This window comes from Protopterus annectens, chromosome 7.part0 (assembly GCF_019279795.1).
Source record: "Protopterus annectens isolate FY-2018-M chromosome 7.part0, PAN1.0, whole genome shotgun sequence".
Taxonomy (NCBI): domain Eukaryota; kingdom Metazoa; phylum Chordata; order Ceratodontiformes; family Protopteridae; genus Protopterus; species Protopterus annectens.
Genome location: NC_056739.1, coordinates 633,442,802 through 633,459,865, shown reverse-complemented (window position 1 = coordinate 633,459,865; position 17,064 = coordinate 633,442,802). Strand labels below are relative to the sequence as shown.

Below are 17,064 nucleotides of genomic sequence, written 5' to 3'. Positions count from 1 at the left end.
AGCTTTGCGTTTCTGAATCAGCAGTGAGCATTAGAATTTTCATTTTTCAACATACATACATACATACATATACATGTGTATGTATATATATATATATATATATATATATATATATATATATATATATATATATAAATATATATCTATCTATACACACACACACACACACACACACACATATGAAGGCCATTTAGCACAGGAACAGCAGAGAAATTGGGATGGCAACACTTAGAAGGAATAAACGCAAACAGTCAGATCACAGGGAAGGGCTATGGCTGTATAACAAGGAAAAGGTGTAAAGCATTAGGATTTGGTTTTAAACTGCTGCTGATCTGTTAACATCTAAGTAGACGCAAGCCTGGAAAATTAAAAAAATAAAAATAAAAAAAAACACAAAAAAACATGGGATCAACAATAGGCAAATATTCTCAGAGTTTCCTAAAACCTAAGGAACAATGAATTATGCAGAGTAGACACCTTTGATGCATCTTAGCATCTAGAAGTGTAGAACATCTAAAACCTGATGAATAACAATGAATCTGGCTTTCAGTACTGGAGGGGTCAAGCAGAGATACCAGGTATCATGCTGAGGTGATGCATTAATTATGCAGACAACACGACTCCTCAGTGCAAGTTCAATGGACTGTTAAGCAACAGAAGATGAAGAAAAAGGTGTTATGCATATGCATGGGAACCCTAAGTCACAAACAATCAGCTTACCATTTACAGATGAGGTAGAAGAATCACAGGCAAAAACACGTTTTTACACTGAAGATGGTGCTTGTGTCACAAAACAGTTTAATTAAAGTATGAACCGATCACCAGAAAGTAGCTCACATCACAGTTACATCCATACCTGTGCAATCCCTATTCCACCTGCCAAGAAAATGTTGGTGCATTCAGCAGACAGAGATGTGATGCATTATCAGATTCTTGTTACAAGAGAAGAGCTTGCATGATAACGCAATAGAATGAATAGCGATCACATGTGATATCAGTATCATCAGACTAGCAATTACTCCTTTCATTACATGTGTACTTTACTGCCAATTCCAGCTGGGAACAAGGGGTAATACCTCAAGCATGCACAATTCAAAGCAGACAAATAGACCTAGATATGCTCAGGCAAATGCATTTAACTTTCCTAAACCACAAAGACCTCCTAGATGAATACTACACATAAGAAATACCCTCAGCAGCCCCAAATGCAATCTCAAAAAAAACACCCACATCAACACATAGAGGAACAGGCTCCATGACATGTAGCTCTAACTCCATAAGGCAAGTCACCATACAATCTAACATTCTAGTAATTGGAGACTTCATCTTGAAAGACAAGAATGCCCCCCGTCACCACCCTTAGTAAGGAGAAAGTTACAGTTGCTTATCAAGGGCTAGTATCCGCCACAATTATGCATGCACTCAGGTCAATGGATTATAATTACCAATGTGACTAAGTCATAATCCATGTGGGAGTAAATGACCTGTGATATACCTTCCTAGAATATAGGGACAGACACACCATACAACTCTTGGAATATGTGTCTCAGGCTGGTATGAGCCTAGCATTGAGCAGCATTTTACCTTCTCCAAGGATGATGCCACAATACAAACAAAAAAGAGGATCAACTTCAGTAAGTGGCATAGTTTCTGGTGTCATTCTAAGGGGGTGCAATATTTGTCTGCATGTAAGGAGATGGTCAAGAGGCCATGCTGCTTTAACAGGAATGGTATGTAACTCTCCCCTCTATGCTTTTGAATATTAGCTAAAACATTGTCTTCCTCCTTAGTGCCTTTTTTAGGCAATGCCAAACAGAAAGTACCTCCAACATAGCAATTCAAACCAAGAAAATCTAAAGTTATTACTGCTCATTTCTCAGAGTCTAAACAAAATACTCCACTGCCTAGGAGCTCTCTTTAAACTAGAGAATGCTGATATATGTGCAGTCACTGAAACGTGGTTGAAAACCAAGGAGAGAACAATAATAGTGCAATGTTATAATGCCCTTAACACATTTAGTCCAGCTACTTTACAGGCCTGTAGTAAAGATGGAGGTGTCTCTGTTACATAAAAGTTAAACATACTTAAAGGCTGGTCAAACAGGGCAATACACGTGCGCTGCTCCATGTGCAAGTCAACATGGGTAAAATACAATACCACTTTCTTACAAGCTATAGGTCCCCCCTCTATGTTCCAGAAAAAAAAGTACCATGCATTTAAACTTATTAGAAACACTAACCATACAACTCAATACCATATTTATGGGTGATTAATTACCTAAGTATTAACTAAGAATCCCATATGACAGCAAATGTACATGCAGAAATTCCTGGATTTTGCAAACACAAACACCCGGGACCAGACAGTCAATACACAAACCAGTGGTGCAACCATACTGGATCTGGTCCTTACTAATATGGTAGACTGCTGCCTTCCCCAGTAAGGTCACACCAAAAAAATGGTCTCCTTTGAAGTAAAAATAAAACCTGGATTCTCAGCTAAACATGGACTATCCAGGAACTATTCTAAGGCTCACCTCCTGCTACCAAGTGAGAACCTTGCTAAAGTTCAAGCCCCTATAAAGCCTGATTATACTTATGCCTGTGCAGAACTGTTGACAAAAACACTATACACGCATGGTTGAATCACAAAATCAGTTGAAGAAGTTTATAACAGGAGGAAGAAAATCATGGCAAAAGTTAAGAGGTGCATCACCCAGCAGGATAAAAGCACTCTCAAAATAAACAAACAACTTAGAGGACAAAAAGGTATACCAAAGTCAAATTTGAGGCAAGTTTGTCCTCCCAGTCCATCAACCACCACCAAGCATTCTTTAGCTATGTCTGCAGCCTCAAAGACAATACACAATTGCGCATTGTAAATGGAACCACCTATACTGAGCCAGAAGATATAGCAAACCTCCTGGCTGATAAATTCAGCTCCAACTTTACTAGTCTCTCCACCTCAACATTCCCTTAGGAAATACCATCAAATATAACTCCCCCTACTACGACTGGGGAACAGGTCTTTAAATATTCTCTCTAAGACCAAGAACACTGCATCAGTGGGCCCAGACAATATCCCTTGATGCCTTCTAAATAGCATGAAACATGACCATCATGGCCTCTGGAATTACTATATTAACTGTAGCCTCCAAACAGGCTTCATGCCTCATGAATGGAGAAAGGCATCAGTCATCCCTTTGCACAAAGGTGGGCCATCTACAGACCATGGAAACTACAGACCCCCAAGTCTCAATAGTCTTATATCTAAAGTCATGGAAAGAATTATCATGGAGATGATCAGTAGATATATATTAAAACTCCAGACACTGGCCCCTACACAGTTTGGTTTCGTCAAGGGCAGATGATGCCTACTCAACTTCGTGGACTTCTTTGACAAGGTCACCAAAACAACAGATGAGGGAAAAATCATGCAGACTGCCTACCCTGACCTGGACAAGGCTTTTGACAATATCCCACTAGAGCACTGTTGACAAACTCAAGAGGTTAGGTACAAACCCGGATGTAAGTTGGTGGATAGCAAAGTGACTCACAGACAGGACCCAGAAAGTTAGAAGTGGGAGTCGACCTCTACAAAGAGCCCAGTCACAAGTGGAGTTTTACAGGGATCATTCATTGGAACGCTCCTTTTTGGCATTTAATTCTCACAGGTCATAGCCAATGTCAGTGGTCTCTGACTGAAAACATTTTCCAGATGATTGCAAATTAGGAGCTGTCATTGAATCTTACATTTACAAAATGTTCTCCAGAAGGGGCTGAGAGAGATAAACAGCTGATGTACAAGCCATGGACTAAAACTAAATGCCAAGAAATACATAATTATTACCTTCTGGGAAGTTGTCCATCTCTGGTAACTATGAAATTGACAACACACCACTAAGAGTTGACCCAGCAGTCAGGGATTTAGGGACACAGATAGTAATCTAGTCTTTGATCACCACGTCTACAGTAGTGAGGGGAATCATTCAATGTTGTGCAACTTATAAACAAAGGTATGGCACCTAAGACTAATGCAGTCATTGTTCCACTGTACTTGGCATTGATCAGACCATTCATTTAGTACAAAGCCCCTTTTGGTATACACCTAACCAGGCATATTCAACAACTGGAATGTCCACACAGGTAGCTCAATAAAACAATTACAGGGCATAATTAATATATCCTATGCTGACCGACTCAAGCCCCTACCCCTGTATTCTCTGTCCTACAACCTTTTGAGGGGAGAAAAATGCCTGTCATACAGGACATTGGCAAACCCCACTCTGATGGAACTCCTGCATATACATAAAACAAACACTACAAGACTTACCCATTCTAAAGAATTAAACCTTGCCTATGATATAAATAAGACCTGCTGGAGAGAGAGGTATGTATCCCAGAGAGTACCCAGTCTATGCAACAGGCTTCCCAGGTTGAGAGGGTGGCCTAATGGTTAAGGTGTTTGCCTTACAAAACACAAGGTGCAGGGTTTCAGTCTCACAAGGGATAATTGGCTATGCTTAAAATGGCTCGCAAGGGCAGTTAGCTTAGTACTAACCTATGAACCATGTGAAGGAAAATTCCCCCCTAACTGAAATTCAAGTGCAACTTGGACAATTGGGCGGGAAACCGGAAATGTATCCCTCATATGGCACCCAGTTCTTTAACGGACACAGGTAGCCTGTAAATGGTTAATCTGTCAGGCCTGTGCTCTCACTTCTAAAGGGTTTAAGAAATTGTCAGAAACTTTGAATGCCTGACTAGGCTTAAAAAGGCCCTTGAGGTTGTTAGCATAGTAAAGACCTATGAACCCATAAATGGAAGTATTAATCAGGGAAGTAATCGGGAACCTCCAAACACTGAACCCATATTTGTTTGGATTCATCAAGGGCAGGTCAAGCCGACTCAGCCTGGTGCATGTTTTTCAAAGGTCATCAAAGCAATAGATGAATGGAAATGGTACACACAGTATACATCTACTTGGCCATAGCTTTTGGCACGATTTCTCATGTTGATATAGTAGAAAGCTACATATGCTGGGAAAGAACACTTTAAAACTTAACTCAATAGATGGATTGCCAAAATGTCTCACAGATAAAAACCAGTAAATCAAAATAAAGTACTTTACCTCTACAAATAAACCAGTCACTATTGGAGTGACAAGGGTTCTGTGCTGGAGCATCTCCTTCTATATTTATAAACAATAGGGTAACTGCAAACAAATGGGAAACTGCTAATTTGTACTTAGTTTTTTACCCATATTCCTCACGGATGGGGCAACAAGTAAATGTCCCAGCATGTCTCTCCTCTCTGTCTACCTTTGAGTTAGTCATATGAAAATGGATAAGGGGTAAAAAAATACAACAGGAATGTAAGGCTAGGCTTCTTAAAATAATCACAGATCAACAGCCTATGAACAGCCATCTAGAGATCCTACAACATGCTACAGCAGAGATATACAGACTGTTTAGTACCACAATGTCATAACAAATGCATAAGAGCCACATACTTACCCTACAACATACCATGTCAGCACTATACAGACTGTGTACACATGTCCACATACAGCATATTTCAGTAGCAGTGCATCCATAGCACTATACTTGACTGCTTAACTAAGTGTGTCTACTTTGTTAGCTTTCTACTGTTGAGTGAGTGCTGAAAATCAGTATTACCATCGAGGGTGCTTAACAGCAATATCGCTTTTTCCAGGAGCTAAAAACTTAAGGACAACTATGTCTCTACACAACACTCTTGTGTACCTCCCAGCAATCACAATCTTATATAGTGTGTGACGTTTTATAATTGTTATTCTCTGCTTCACGACACCCATGCAGACGGACAGAGGTACGACTGCTGAATCCTACACAATTGCACTTTATAAGCACTTACACGAGTGCATGGATCGTGCTATCCCTAACAGAACCAAGATGCTATCCTCCCAAAAACGGAAGCCTATATGGTGGTCCCCTGCCATAAACAAATTCTGCAACAGAAAAAATGCACTGTTGCAAAAATAAATAAAAAAGAGTAAGAGTAAAATACCATGATTGGTGGAACCCCCCCCCCCCCAAGTCAGCCTCAGTAAGAAGCTGCGATCAGTCATAAAATCCTCAAAAGCTAGTTATGAAAACAAAAACGCCACTGATTCTAAGGACAACCACAAAGCATTCTATAGCTATGTCAAGAATTTCAATGGCAACACTCAGATCTGCTCTGAGTTACAGCAGAATGGCAGTAAATAAACAGAACCAACTGATATTGCCAACATCCTGGCATATAGATTCAGTGCTAACTTTATACCTCTCACCCCCTAAAGGGACCATCTCTATACCAGAAGAATGCAAAGTTCCTGTAATCACATCTGCACAGGTTAAAAACACTCTCCAAAGCCAGGAACGGAGCATCCATGGGACCTGACTACATCCCTGGCTGCGTTCTACAAGAACTAAAGAATGAACTGGCACCCACCTAAGCATCATGTTCAATCATAGGCTCACCTCAGGCTTTGTATACACTGAATGGCACACCGCGATGGTTATCCCACTCCACAAAAGGGGGAGCCACCACAAACCCCGGGTAGTACCAACACATTAACCTAACTAGCCTTATCTGCAAGGCCATGGAACGTATCATCATGGAGCTTATAAACAAAGTCATAGGTAAACTCCAAACTCTGGTCCCCACCCAGTTCGTGTTTGTAAAAGGCAGATCATGTCTCCTAAACCTGATTGATTTTTTTGAAGCAGTCACCAAAGCCATAGACAAGGGTAAGGTGGTTCACACAGCCTATCTAGATCTTGCCAAGGCTGGACACCATCACCCACTCTGGAATTATAGATAAACTGACTAAAAGTACAGTTTTGTACCTACCATAAATGTAGATGTTCGAGTGCTAATACAGCTGCAGTCATAACAGATGGGTTTTCCTGCCGTCAGGCGGGTACTCGGTCGGCCGAATTCCAAAGTCTAGGTCCGGCGTCGGATGTCGTCGCCTCTTCCCTGACAGTGCGACAGGGGTATAAAAGAACCCGCCAACGCCATTTTCTTCAGTTTTTCTTGCCCCAGATGTCAGGTACCCCCAGAAGGAAGGCAAAACATAAACTTATGTAATAATGCAATGCAATATAATCAAAAAACAGTAGTTGCAAGCAAATACACCATAAAAGAATACTCCAATGAGGTTGTATGAGGAGGTGTTAGCCATTAGGCCTGTCCCAAGAGGGGAAGGAGGGAGGGAAACCTGGACTGCAGCTGTATTAGCACTCGAACATCTACATTTATGATAGGTACAAAACTGTACTATGTTCATCGTGCATACAGCTGCAGTCATAACAGATAGGTAGAATCCCAAAGCTAATAAAGGGGTGGTAGGCACTAAGTGGAACTAGGAGGAGCCAGGATGCCCTGCAAGACTGCAGTGGCAAAGCCCGCTCTAGTTTTGCAGTATAATGGTAGGTGATAGTGCTTGGAGAAAGTATGTACAGAACTCCAAGTGGCGGCTTCCAAAATATCTTTGGTATGAACCCCCCTGAGGAAAGCTGCAGAGGTAGCTGTGGCCCTTTTGCCTTTGGGTACAGTTTTACCATGAAAAGAGTAACAAAAGCATATGCAGTGGGCTATCCATTTTGAGATTGTCTGTTTGGAAATAGGCTTCCCTTGAGCACCTGTAGCATAGGACACAAAGAGTTGCTCTGATTTTCTGAAAGGCTTTGTTCTGTCCAAATAATAATGGAGCTGTCTGTGAATGTCCAAGGAATGTAGTAGTCTCTCCCCTTTGTTTTGTGGATTAGGGTAAAAGGTAGGTAAGTGGATAGCCTGATTCAAGACTACCCTGGATACTACCTTTGGCATAAAGGAAGGATTGGTTCTTAAGGAAACTCTGTCCTGATGGAAAATGATATAAGGCTGCACAGCCATGAGGGCTTGAAGTTCCGAATCCCTGCGTGCTGAGGTGATAGCCAGAAGGAAGGCTGTTTTCCATGTCAAATATTGCAGTTCTGTTGAAGCAGCTGGCTCAAAAGGAGGCAGGGTCAGTTTTTCTAGAATGAAATTGAGGTCCCAAGCAGGTACTGGTTGCTTCCTTGGGGGTTTTATATTCTTAGCCCCTCTGAGGAACTGTCTTAAGACAGGGTGAGAGAATAAAGGAGGATCAGTGTTGTACTCTGCAGAAATGGCTGAGGCATGGATTTTGATGGAGGAGAATGAAAGTCCACTGCTTAGCATCTCGGCTAGGTACTGTAATATTTGAGGTAAATTCAGTATTCCAGGATTCTGACCCTTTTTCTGATTCCAGGCACAAAACCGTTTCCATTTTGCGGAGTAGACTTTTCTAGTAGAAGGCCTTCTGGCCTCCAAAATGACATCCTGCACCTCCTTGGAGAGTTGGGTCTGTTGTGAATTTAAGGAATCCTCCATGCGGCTAGATTGAGTGTTTTCAGCTGACTGTAAAGAGTTTTGAAGTTGTGCTGAGTCAGTAGAAGAGGCATTAGAGGCAGGATCCATGGTGGGGAATGCGTCAGGCTCCTCAGGAGTGGGTACCAGTGTTGTCTTGGCCAGTCTGGAGAAATGAGAATTATCTTTGGTCTGTCTGCTCTGGCTTTTAATAGAACTTTGGGCAGCAGTGGAAGAGGTGGAAAGGCATAAACCGTCATTGTTGTCCAACTGAAAGAGAGTGCGTCCACTTTCCAGGCCTGTGGATGAAAGGTTCTTGAGCAGAATTTTGTCAATTGGTAATTTCTGTGGGTGGCAAAGAGATCCATGTATGGCCTTCCCCATGCTTGAATTATCATTGTAAAAAACTTGAGGATGCAACTTCTATTCGTGTGGATCTGTCATATTTCTGCTCAGGTTGTCTGCCAGCGTGTTTTCCTTGCCTGGCAGGAACTGTGCTTGAAGTTGGATTTGTAATTCCAGAGCAATGTTCCAAAGAGACATGGCTAGCCTGCATAGGGGGTATGAATGGGTTCCTCCCTGTTTGTTTATGTACCACATCACTGTGGTGTTGTCTGTCCTTATCAATAGCTGGCCTGGATGCAGTAGTTCTTTGAAAGCCATAATAGCATTTATTACTGCCAGCATTTCCTTTTGATTGATGTGTAGGTGCTTTTCTTTTTGTGACCATTTGCCCTGAATGCACCGATCTGTCATGTGCGCCCCCCAGGCGTAGTCCGAGGCATCTGTTGTGATGACTTGATTTGCTTGAGGCTTGCAGAATGGGAGACCTATGTTTCTTTGGCATGCTTGAGCCCACCACAGAAATTCCTTTTGAAGACATGGAATCAGTGGTATGATTGTTTCCAAACTGTGGCTGTGTTGAGACCTTAAGTTTTTTAGGTACCATTGAAGTTTCCTCATATGCAGCTTTGCACATGGGATTAGCAGGATGCAAGATGCCATGAATCCCAGAGCCTGCAGGATTTTTCTTGCAGTCAGCCTGGTGAAGGTTGCCAGTTTTCTGAAATATTGAGTTAATTGCCCTTGTTTCTCTGGCGTGAGGTAGGCCATCTGGGTGTTTGTATCCAAGCTGGCACCCAGGAAAATTATTGTTTGAGAGGGTATTAGTCTTGATTTCTTTTTGTTGACTGTGTATCCCAGAGATTTCAACAACATTATTACAAACGCCAGGTGTTTCAGAAGAGTGTGTTTGCTGTCCACTTGGATCAGGCAGTCGTCCAAATATGGGTATATTTGTATCCCTTGAAGTCTGCAGAAGGCAATTACTGATGCCAGGCATTTCGTGAACACTCCGGGCGCAGTAGATAAGCCAAAGGGCAATGCAGAGAATTGATAATGGGTTGAACCTGCAAGAAATCTGAGGTATCTTCTGCAATTTTGTCTGATTGGGACATGCAGGTATGCCTCCTTGAGGTCCAATGTTACCAGCCAAGACTCCTTGCCCAGCATGGGAAGAAGCTGCTGTAATGTGAGCATCTTGAATTTTAGTACGAGTAAATATGTGTTTAGGATGGATAGGTCCAAAATAGGTCTCCTATCTTTGCCCTTCCTTGGTACCAGGAATAGTCTGGAATAAAAACCTTGACCCTGTTCTTGTGCAGGCACCTCTTGAATAGCTTTCATGTCCATGAGATCTGAAATTTGTTTTTGTGCCTCTGCCCTTTGATTGTGTGGCAGGTTTGGCATGCCTCTCATTTTTGGAAGGGTGTGAAAGTGGAATCTGTAGCCTCTGTTTATAATGTCCAGGATCCATTTGTCTTTTGTGACAATATGCCAATTTTTCGAAAATAATGCCAGTTTTCCGCCTAAAGGTGCTGCCATTTGAGCCTTGCTTGGCATGCAAAGGGGAAAGTCATTGGGTCTGCTTTCTGAATGGCTGTGAACTATCCTCACCCCCTCTTGGTGTAGGTGTTTGCCATTGTCTGCCTCTAAATGATCCTTGAGATTGCCCTCTACCCCTCGGGCGCCTGTATCTTCCTCCTTGAGGTCTGTCCATGGCTGTAAAGGACCAATTTTTTGAAGGCCAATTTCTACTGAAACGTGGGGGTTGTACCTGTAGGAAATCTTTCACTGTTTGCATTGATTTTGCCTTTTCCTCCATTTTCTTTAATACCTCCTCAGCTTTAACACCAAACAATACATCTTTTTGAAGAGGTGCATCTAGTAATCTAGCTTTGACATGATCTGGTAAGGTTTGCTCTTTGAGCCAAGCATGTCTACGTATGACTGATCCTGTAACAGCAGCTCTACATGAGGCCTCTAAAGCATCAAAACCACATTGCAAGGTATGTTTACCCACTTGCTCAGCACTATGCAACAAATCCTGCAACTCCTTCAAGTCTGGTTGTTCAGGTTGTGACATTTTGCTTTTCAACTGAGATAACAAAAACTGTTGATACTTTAACATATGGAACTGACAAGTTTAATGCCCTCGTGGTTAAGGTGGCTGAGGTGTCTACCTTTTCCCCCCACCTTTCTAAAGCTCTGGAATCTCTCTCTGAATATAATGGATTTTTTGGCAGTGGAGGCCTTAATTCCGTTGGGACCCTGTGAAATAGTTTCTGGGTCAGCAGCATGGCTTTTGTATAGGAATTGGTGTGAATCAGGAACCTGGTAATACCTGTCAGGCTTAGCTGGAGGTAAAGAATCTGGGTTAAGGCTGGCCTCTGAATACACATCATCTAGTATATCTAAGACAGGAGGTATAGCCAGAGGCCTGTGCTGATTGAGCAATAGGAAATCCCTGAGCCTTTTCTTGGAGTCTGAGTACTCTTGGCCTTCCCAGTGGAAGTGTTCCCTCAAGGTATGCAAGGTTTCCCCAAAAGAGTAATCCTCAGGGGGGGAGACAGAGGGAATGGACTCCTCTGCATCAGAATCTTCGAAAGGGGAGTATGAATGTTCCTGGTCCTCAGAATGTTCTGAAGTAATGGAGGCCTGGTCCGAGGAAGGGTATTCTTCCTCCACTCTGGGCCTTTTGTCCGAGGGGGGTTGAGAACCCCTGATAAGAGTAATCAAATCCTCAGCCATTTTGAGCATCTGCTTTTTAGGCATGGGGCCTTGAGAGGGGCCCTGTGGAACTTGTCTTTTAGAATGCATGGCTGCTTTAGATTTAGTGTAAGCCTTAATGGAAAAAGAAGAAGAAGGCCTGAAGACACCTTGAGAAGTGGCAGGCCTGTCTAAACTCCGAGTTTCCCCGCGAAGAGTGGCTTCGGTATCTGTAGTCGGGGTGTGGGCCGAAGAGCCTGCGACCTCGGGCACAGAAGACACTGCTAATGAAGTGTCATCGGTAGTCAGGGGCTGTGTAGGCGCCTCGCTGAGAACTGGAGCACCTGTAGTCGGCTTTAGCGTGGTGTCGGTAGAAGTCGCGGACCTCGTATACCGGTCTTTATCTTTGCGTCATTTACTCAAAACTGGAGTCGGAGTATCCGATGACATTGTAATTAAACTTTTTGCCAAAATAGTGTTGGGCAAACTCCGCCCGACGCTTAATAGTGCGTCTGTTGAATGTAGCACAAAAACGACAGGCCGAGACGTCGTGGTCTGGGCCTAAGCAAGGAATACAGAGGGAATGGAAATCCTTATGCGGTATTTGCTTCCCACATGAAATGCAATTATTAACTTTGTCTGACATCGGTCTGAGGCAAGAAAAGTTTCCCCAACGGGGTACTTAGCTTTCAAGAAATCTTCGTTGAAAAATATTCGTAACCTCAGGAGCTGGCCGACCGGCACTTGCGAACTGCTTCTGCTTCGGGCCCCCCTTGCGGCAAGAAAGACTGAAGAAAATGGCGTCGGCTGGTTCTTTTATACCCCTGTAACACTGACGTTAGGGAAGAGGCGACGACATCCGACGCCGGACCTAGACTTTGGAATTCGGCCGACCGAGGACCTGCCTGACGGCAGGAAAACCCATCTGTTATGACTGCAGCTGTATGCACGATGAACATCTAGGTATAACTCCCTATGTGACAAGATGGGACACTGACAGAACCCACACTGTGAAAGAAGCAGACTCCAACTCCGACTTAAGACCAGTGACAACTGGAGTAGCACAGGGTTCAGTCCTGGGTCCTCTCCTGTTTATCTACTTTTTTGAAGTACAGGCTAACACAGAAGGTCTTTGGCTAATGAAGTTTGCAGATGACTGCAAACTAGGAGCCATAATCTCACCTCCTAATGATACGGAGATCCGACAAAAAAGGGCTCACTGAGGCAGACGCATGGTGTCAAACTCATGGCCTCGAGCTCCATGCCAAAAAGTGCATTGGCATCCCTTTTGGTAAAAACTCTGTAGCTATGAACTACCACATACGTGGTAGTCTACTTAACAGCCAAAGTGTGATAGGAGACCTTGGGACACAGGTGGACATTAGTAGTCTCTCTTTTGATAATCACCATCAGCACCGTAGTCAGGAAATCCTTCTACATGGCACACCTCATCATAAAAGGTTTCTCATGCAAGAAAAAATGGTCACTGTTCCCCTTTACTCGTCTTTCATTAGACCCATTATAGAGTACAACACCCCTTTTGTTATGTACCTCACAAGACACCTACAACTGGAAAGGCTGCAGAAATGCCTCACAAAGAGGATTACCAGCCTCAAACAGATGTCCTACGCAGACAGTCTCAAAAAACTCCAGCTTTACTCTGTCGCATATCGCCTACTCAGAGGTGATCTCTGCCTAACATACAAAGTTATGTCAAACCCAGAGCTGTTGGACATGCTCCACTTAAAGAAATCACAATCACTCCGGGCTACACACTCTAGAGACGTAAACCTTGTCACCACAATAAACAGAACATGATGGAGGGATAGATTCCTGTCCCAGAGACGTCCCATACTATGTAACGCAGTACCTGTATATATATCAAACAAAGCTCCTCATTAGCACTCCAAGAAAAATCTTGATGATTGGATGGGAAATAGGAAATTCACCCTCTGTGGCTCTGCTAGACAGGGGCACAGGAAAACAATTTGCTTGGGTGGCGAAAGCCAGGGTACCTTTTTGGCTAGGCTTATAAAGTCCCCAGGGCCAATAGCCTAGTACCTACCTATGAACCTATGCTATGTAGTCTTTATCTTTTACTGTAGACTATTTTACTGATATCAGACCATAGAAGAATATCATAAAAATTATGCTGTAGAATATTTTAACTATGATTTTGATTTTATACAGCCTTGTTAACATTCACCTATGTGAACATTCAACGAGAGGGATGTTTTGATCATAAATTAAAAAAAGCTGTACTATATATCAAAAACAAATAGTAGGAAACTGAGGTGCTGACTACTAACCTACAATGCACTTTGGTACCAGCTCCCACAAATACATTCAGGCCACACTTAGAGTATGTAATAAGTTATTGTTGAGTGCTTTCACTTAGACTGTTTCATAATAATAATAATAAACATTCATTACCCGCCCTAACATATACTCTTGTCAACTAATTGATTAAGCAGATTACAGCCCTTACATACAGTCCATTAAACTAATTGATTAACCAGATTACATCACTTCCTATATTACTTACTTGATGTAGCAAACATACCATAGAAAATACCAATAACATTTATACATTGAAACTAAAGTATGTAATTGATTATATGCACTTAACTACATCGGTTTATGCACTGCTCATCTAACACGTATACACCAAATGCACATGTAAAAGTCATTTGAAACCAAAATTCTTTACAGTTTTGCTACTCATACTTGAAAAATAGGACCCAATGATAGTTGTCTACTGAGACATGGGAGAGTTGCTGCATGGAGTCTTATTTGCCAAGCTAATCTGCGGTATTCTAAATACAGTGGATCAGTGACAAAGTTGTTGTGTCTTTCGGCTTATCCTGCTTAGGGGTCGCCACAGTGGAACTCCAGTCCGCTAATAATTGGTAGTGGATTTTTACGTGCCGAGTTACCAGCCCTGACGCACAACCTTCAACGAAGGCACGCCCATTCACGCATGCCTCCACACAGAAGACGCTCTAGCTGAGAATTGAACGGGAAAACGTCTTGCTATGAGGCGACAACGCTAACACAACACCACCACCGCGGGTGGATCAGTGACATATTGGACCTGGTCATCACCAATATGGGAAATCGGGAAAAGACAAAAAACAATGGGCACCTAATGTGTCTTTCTTTACTGCCCACAAATGAGTCAGATAGTATTCAACTATCCTAGATAATTAACCTCAGATATAAGTTTTGGTCAAGTGTTAACATTTTCTACAAGGGTTGCACTGATAATTAATTTCACACTTTGGATTTGTAGCAAATGTTAACACTTGACCAAAACGTATATCGGAGGTTAATTATCTAGGATAGTTGAATACTGTCCGACTCACTTTTGGGCAGTAAAGAAAGACACACTAGGTGCAGGTTGTTTTTTGTCTTTTCGGCTTTTCCCGGTTTATCATGTTGGTGATGACCAGGTCCAATATGTTATCACCTCTGGTGAGGGTGTTGACCAGTTGATCGAGGGCGTTCGAGTTTATAAATTCTAGGTAGCATTGGGCAAGGAAGTTATTACTTGAGTAGTTTTCCCAATTAATGTCTGGGTAATTGAAATCACCCAATATTAGGGCGTTTGGTAGGACTGTCATATTTTCCAGTGTCTCCAGAAACTCGGAATGGTGGTACTGACATGTTTTTACTAATGCTTCCAATAACACTGTAAATAAATAAACGAAGAACAGCAGAAGTGACAGAAAACAAAGCAAGGCAGTAGCAGTACAGGGCCGAAAGCATGGAAAATTTACACCTTTACTCCCTTCATGACTGATCCCTAACCTGTGGAGAACATCAACAAAACCAAAAAAAAAATAATCATTTCAAAATCCTTTACATAAACATATTTAAATATTTCCTCCTTGCTGCACAGGGTCAACAACTACCAACCCAATTTTTTTGGAACTGCTACATGTAAAGACTTGTAATTCCATTTATAATGTATCAGCAGTGACAACAGCCAGGCCACATCTCACACAGGCCACTGAATGGGCAGTCCAATATTACTGCACACAGTTCAGGTTACGATATCTTACCCAAGGCAGAAAACTAACTTCAAACAATTTTTACAAAAAAAAAAAAAACAAAAAGGATAAAGGTGGAAGATATCCATAAAGGAGGAATGTTACAGGGAAACCTAGCTGTATGACAAATAAAAGATTCACATAGTGCAAAGAAACCATTGCAGAAAACCAGCATACAAAGAAAATCCTGATACCTAGCTCAGGAACTCAGAATAAATGTATTTAAAGTGAAAATCCACTTTTTAGTCATCCACCGCAATTGCAAAATTTCGGCCACAGTACATAAGCGGAACTCGCAAGTAACACACAGGCATTTTGTGAGATTAAACCCAACTGACCTATTTCTAATTAAGCCCACACACCTCACATATGTATCCCAACAATCCCTGATTTTCTAAGATGTAGCACACTTGAGAACAGACAAAAATAATGCAGTGGCTTTGAGTGCAGAACTTAGAGTAACACACATCAGTTAAACTCAGTCACTAAACTCATCAGTAAATACTATAAAGTTTGGTTCATAGCTGGTTACTAGGCTACTAGTTTATTAGCACAACAGCCATTTTAGACCTAGCAAAGCTTACCACAAATGTACCAAATTCATTGCTTCTTTTTCACTTGTCCATCACATTTTGTGCTTCTGCCCTGGGCCATAGACAAAGTGCCTGTGGACAAGTTGACCTTCTTGGTTTTGTGTTTGTATTTTGACCAAATTCATGTTTAATTCATCAACAAGTTGGTCCATGTAATGTCTGACAAGGAATATAATCTGATAAGCAACTTTTAGACTACCCACACATCTAATTGATATATTAAAAATATGTTCACAGATTGTATCTGAACTTAACTTTTGAAGTACAAAATGTTTTCCTCATCCTTGCCATTTATTCATTTCCATTGCTGACCAGGAGTAGACCACTGATCCACCGGTATCACGTTCAGACATGGCCCAGGTGTACACACTCATGAAAGAAGAAATTCATAAAACATGCATAAAATATATAGTACACAACACAAGCCCAGTCTGTGCAGTATACATGACAGAACTACATTTTCAAAGGCACAAAGACAGACACTGCAAATTAACATATTAAACCTACATAGTTCCACTTTAGCATAATCAAGTACTTTTCTAGCTTAGTCAAAGCAATGCTAATTCTACCTAGCACTCTATACAGCTCCCAAACAGCCAGTTTTATTTCTCAAACAATATAGACAAAGACAAAACAAAAAACAGAAGACTGTCCCTATCCTGGGGAGAAATGATCTCAGAAGTTCAACTCCATAACTTCTCAATTCACAACCTACTCCACATAGTTCTACTAGGACCACACAGTTGCACCCCGACTTTCAATGAAATCCCCAAGTGTTGGTTTATCACTCCTAAAGTTAGTTTACTGACCTAACTTTGTTTACGGCGGTAGCGCACCGATCAAAACTGAACATTTTTACACCCAACCTAGGAGATCATAATGGATAGAAATTAAAGCCAGTAGAAACCAAAATACATACAGCAGAAATATCAATAATGTTAAGGAAATGGACAAAGTTAAACTACAAGAATTAC

General features: G+C 41.8%; 1 protein-coding gene across 1 annotated transcript in view; it reads right to left on the bottom strand.

Annotated features, from left to right (window-relative positions):
* The window catches only part of LOC122806073 (calcium and integrin-binding family member 2-like), a 721,503-nt gene that overhangs the window by 539,976 nt on the left and 164,463 nt on the right, over window positions 1-17,064 (bottom strand). The window lies entirely within an intron of this gene.